We start from the raw sequence: 6000 nt of genomic DNA, 5'->3' as shown, positions 1-6000 counted from the left end.
GGGATTGAATAAAGGGTAGAGCCACGGGTCGTAAGACATCTGAAATGTAACGTCCACTGTTCAAAGTGCCGTCAATGCGAACAAAAGGTGACCGAGACGTGTAACCAATGGCACTCCGTACCATCACGCCAGGTGATACGCCAGTATGGCGATGACAAATAAACGCTTCCAATGTGCATTCACCGCGATGTCGCCAAACACGGATGCGACAATCATGATGCTGCAAACAGAACCTGGATTCATCTGAAAAAATGACGTTTTGCCATTCGTGCACCCAGGTTCGTCGTTGAGTACACTATCGCAAGCGCTCCTGTCTGTGATGCAGAGTCAAGGGTAACCGCAGCCATGGTCTCCGAGATGATAGTCCATGCTGCTGCAAACGTCGTCGAACTGTTCGTGCCGATGGTTGTTGTCTTGCAAACGTCCCCATCTGTTGACTCAGGGATCGAGGCGCGGCTGCACGATCTGATACAGCCATGCGGATAAGATGCCTGTCATCTCGACTGCTAGTGATACGAGGCTGCTGGGATCCAGCTCGGCGTTCCTGTACCCACCGATTCCATATTCTGTTAACAGTCATTGGATCTCAACCAATGCGAGCAGCAATGTTGCGATACGATAAACCGCAATCGCGATAGGCTACAATCCGACCTTTATCAAGGTCGGAAACGTGATGGTGCGCATTTCTCCTCCTTACACGAGGCATCACCAACAACGTTTGACCAGGCAACGCCGGTCAACTGCTGTTTGTGTATGAGAAATCGGTTGGAAACTGTCAGTACGTTGTAGGTGTCGCCACCGGCGCCAACCTTGTGTGAACGCTTTGAAAAGCCAATAATTTGCATATCACAGCATCTTCTTCCTGTAGGTTAAATTTCGCGCCTGTAGCACGTCATCTTCGTGGTGTAGCAATTTTAATGGCCAGTAGTGTAATTCACCACTTACTCAAATGCTATATAAGGGACTGCGTCGATTATTTAAGATGGCCTGCGTTAAGATTCACTTAAATAATTAAAATTCATTTAATAATTAAAATTCTAGTTTTTCCTAATATACAAGGCCCAGAAATATGATTTAATCAATAATCAGATTATCAGAGAAAACTCCGACTAGCTCATGTAAAATTTGACCAGAGATTTTATCTGTGTCCTATTGAACTTAAAGTTCACATTAGACTGTCGCTGTTAATATATTTGTGCTTCGAAGCGAACTGTTCACACTAAAAAGTTCTGATTAAAATAATTTTTAAACTCTCACTGCTTATTTAGTTGAAATTCACTTCTTAATGAATTCTCTCTCTCTTTCTTTCTCTCTCTCTCTCTGCATAGTTTCTTCTTTGAGAAGTAATTATTTCAAAAATGTTCAAACCTGTGTGAAATATTATGGGACTTAACTGCTAAGGTCATCAGTCCCGAAGCTTACACACTATTTATTCTAAAATATCCTAAGGACAAACACACACACCCATGCCCGAGGGAGGACTCGTACCTCCGCCGGGAACAGCCGCACAGTCCTTGACTGCAGCGCCTAAAACCACTCGGCTAATCCCGCGAAGCAGTAATTATTTCGTAGGATGAAATTAGCGCCGACTTGGCGCAGAGATATGTTTGGTTAAAGAGTGTACACTGTTTAAAATAATCATTGTTGTATTTTCAATGATTTTCTTACGCAACAAATGGTTCAAATGGCTCTGAGCACTATGGGTCTGAACATCTGAGGTCATCAGTCCCTTAGAACTGAGAACTACTTAAACCTAACTAACCTAAGGACATCACATACATCCAGGTCCGAGGCAGGATTCGAACTTGCGATCGTAGCGGTCGCGCAATTCCAGATTGAAGCGCGTAGAACCGCTCGATCACACCGGCTGGCTTCTTACACAACACATATAAAAAAAATATTTTACTGCAGTCTCAATTGAAACGCCAGAAATCAAACCAATAATCACACATTACCAACAAGAGCGAGCAATAAATGAAGCAAGCGATAAAAAGAAGTTCGCCTACAATGTCGTGTAGTAGCTTATACAGACCGAAACAATCTACGACATAACATTCTTTTATTCCTTTACTAAGTACTCTTAGACACTGCCTTGTTGTTAGATAATTTTGAACTTAAACGCTTCATTCCATTACTAAGAGAATAATAAAGGCAGATTAAAATACTTACCTAGAAATGACGAGAATGCGAGAGGCTACACTCGCCCGCGATTCGCGACCTTGCCAGCTTTTCGGGAGTACCGTAGCGAGAAACTCAGGGTTAGAGCACATGAGCTAATAGGCGAGGAGACTCGTTGGTGAAACAGAATGGGCACGTCTAACGAATACATTATCTCCACATTACACTATTTTCAACTTCGTTTTTTCTCGTCCTTTTCTTTACGTAAATCGTAGTATCGGGAAACAGCCATACTTTCTACATCTACATCTACATCCATACTCCGCAAGCCACCTGACGGTGTGTGGCGCAGGGTACTTTGAGTACTTTTACCGTTTCTCCCTTCTATTCCAGTCTCGTATTGTTCGTGGGAAGAAAGATTGTCGTTCGATTCCCGGCCGGGTCAGGGATTTTCTCTGCCTCGTGATGGCTGGGTGTTGTGTGCTGTCCTTAGGTTAGTTAGGTTTAAGTAGTTCTAAGTTCTAGGGGACTTATGACCACAGCAGTTGAGTCCCATAGTGCTCAGAGCCATTTTTTTGAAAGATTGTCGGTACGCCTCTGTGTGGGCTCTAATCTCTCTGATTTTATCCTCAAGGTCTCTTCGCGAGATATACGTTGGAGGGAGCAATATACTGCTTGACCCCTCGCTGAAGGTATGTTCTCGAAACTTCAACAAAAGCCCGTACCGAGCTACTGAGCGTCTCTCCTGCAGACTCTTCCACTGGACTTTATCTATCATCTCCGTAACGCTTTCGCGATTACTAAATGATCCTGTAACGAAGCGCGCTGCTCTCCGTTGGATCTTCTCTATATCTTCTATCAACCCTATCTGGTACGGATCCCACACTGGTGAGCAATATTCAATCAGTGGGCGAACAAGTGTACTGTAACCTACTTCCTTTGTTTTCGGATTGCATTTCCCTAGGATTCTGCCAATGAATCTCAGTCTGGCATCTGCTTCACCGACGATCAACTTTATATGATCATTTAATTTTAAATCACTCCTAATGCCTACTCCCAGATAATTTATGGAATTAACTGCTTCAAGTTGCTGACCTGCTATATTGTAGCTAAATGATAAAGGATCTTTCTTTCTCTGTATTCGCAGCACATTACATTTGTCTACATTGAGATTCAATTGCCATTCCCTGCACCATGCGTCAATTCGTTGCAGATCCTCCTGCATTTCAGTACAATTTTCCATTGTTACGACCTCTCGATATACTACAGCATCATCCACAAAAAGCCTCAGTGAGCTTCCGATGTTATCCACAATGTCATTTATGTATATTGTGAATAGCAACGGTCCCACGACACTCCCCTGCGGCACACCTGAAGTCACTCTTACTTCGGAAGACTTCTCTCCATTGAGAATGAAATGCTGCGTTCTGTTATCTAGGAACCCTTCAATCCAATCACACAATTGGTCTTATAGTCCTTATGCTCTTGCTTTGTTCATTGAACAACTGTGGGGAACTGTATCGAACGCCTCGCGGAAGTCAAGAAACACGGCATCTACCTGGGAACCCGTGTCTGTGACCCTCTGAGTCTCGTGGACGAATAGCGCGAGCGGGGTTTCACACGATCGTCTTTTTCGAAACCCATTCTGATTCTTACAGAGTAGATTTCTAGTCTCCAGAAAGATCATTACACTCGAACATAATACGTGTTCCAAAATTCTACAACTGATAAAGATATAGGTCTATAGTTCTGCACATCTGTTCGACGGCCCCTCTTGAAAACGAGGATGACCTGAGCCCTTTTCCAATCCATTGGAACGCTACGCTCTTCTAGAGACCTACGGTACACCGCTGCAAGAAGGGGGGCAAGTTCCTTCGCGTACTCTGTGTAAAATCGATCTGGTATACCATCAGGTCCAGCGGCCTTTCCTCTTTTGAGCAATTTTAATTGTTTTTCTATCCCTCTGTCGCCTATTTCGATATCTACCATTTTGTCATCTGTGCGACAATCTAGAGAAGGAACTACAGTGCAGTCCTCCTCTGTGAAACAGCTTTGGAAAAAGACAGTTAGTATTTCGGCCTTTAGTCTGTCATCCTCTGTTTCAGTACCATTTTGGTCAATTTTAGTTGATTGTGCGCGAGACTACAATGGAAATTATTATCTGCTGTAATCACACAAAATGTATGAAGTTGCCACTACTGTTCAGTGAATACTGTTTAAGATGCGACACACGATTAGTGGTTCTCAGCACTCTGGCACTCAACCTAACGCACTACACTGTATGTATCCCTTTCAGTCACTACTTGTAATTAGAGCGAGTCTTAGTAACCATTTATTCTGTTGAATATATCCATCTCTTTTGTCTTCCATCTTCGGAATAATGAAACAATTTTTTCGAAAGCAGAAGTAAAAATAAAAAAGACGAAAGTCGTAGGGTGATTATTTATATAGTTTCCAAGCTGAAATTTGATACAGAGTTCCTTCATTAAGTAAGAAATTTTCTTCAAATTTTTGAATGAAATCGTAGGAGTGGTCTTCTACAGCAATTATGAAAATTTATTATCCATTTCGGCATACGTCTTAACTTGTTTCGCGCGATATCTGGTGATATTCTTGAAATATGGTTAAAATGGCTCTGAGCACTATGGGACTTAACATCTGAGGTCATCAGTCCCCTAGAACTTAGAACTACTTAAACCTAACTAACATAAGGACATCACACACATCCATGCCCAAGGCAGGATTCGAACCTGCGACCGTAGCAGCAGCGCGGTTCCAGTTTGAAGCGCCTGGAACCGCTCGGCGACAACGGCCGGCGATATTCTTGAATCTACGGCCGTAACAGAACACTTTAGCTTTATGTGGAGCAAGGATAACATAAATAGTATCACGAGTGACAGAAATGCATTAGTTTTTGTGATTATGTCACAACATTGTTCGGAAACTCTGAGAGCTACGATTACCACTTTGTAATGTACCGTTATTTTCATTCAGAACCGCGTAAGTAGTCTAGTTCCAAAATAGTTCACGCTGCAGTGGTAAGTCATGTGGTGCCTCTAGTGCTTAGAAACAGCTGGCTGACCGGGGTGGCCGAGCGGTTCTAGGCGCTACACTCTGGAACCGCGCGACCGCTACGGTCGCAGGTTCGAATCCTGCCTCGGGCATGGAACAGAAAGTTGGCTGAAACCAGACATAAACAGTAATGAAATCCTAAACTCGGATTGGAATGTATAGCGCAGAGACAGGTTGGACAGTGAAGGGGGAGGCGTGTTTATAACGATAAGAAGTGCAATAGTATCGAAGGAAATTGACGGAGATCCGAAATGTGAAATGATTTGGGTGAAGGTCACGGTTAAAGCAGGCTCAGACATGGTAATTAGATGTCTCTATTGACCCCCTGGCTCAGCAGCTGTTGTGGCTGAGCACCTGAAGGATAATTTGGAAATTATTTCGAGTAGATTTCCCCACCATGTTATAGTTCTGGGTGGAGATTTTAATTTGCCGGACATAGACTGGGAGACTCAAACTTTCATAACGGGTGGCAGGGACAAAGAATCCAGTGAAATTTTTTAAGTGCTTTATCTGAAAACTACCTTGAGCAGTTAAACAGAGAACCGACTCGTGGCGATAACATATCAGACCTTCTGGTGACAAACAGACCCGAACTATTTGAAAAAGTTAACGCATTACAGGGAAACAGCGATCATAAAGCGGTTACGGCATCGATGATTTCAGCCGTAAATAGAAATATTAAAAAGGGTAGGAAGATTTTTCTGTTTAGAAAAAGTGACAAAAAGCAGATTTCAGAGTACCTGTAGGCTCAACACAAAAGTTTTGTCTCAAGAACAGATAGTGTTGAGGATCAGTGGACAAAGTTCAAAA

The sequence above is a fragment of the Schistocerca cancellata genome, chromosome 2 (genome assembly GCF_023864275.1).
Source record: "Schistocerca cancellata isolate TAMUIC-IGC-003103 chromosome 2, iqSchCanc2.1, whole genome shotgun sequence".
Taxonomy (NCBI): domain Eukaryota; kingdom Metazoa; phylum Arthropoda; class Insecta; order Orthoptera; family Acrididae; genus Schistocerca; species Schistocerca cancellata.
Note: the sequence above shows the minus strand (reverse complement) of the source record.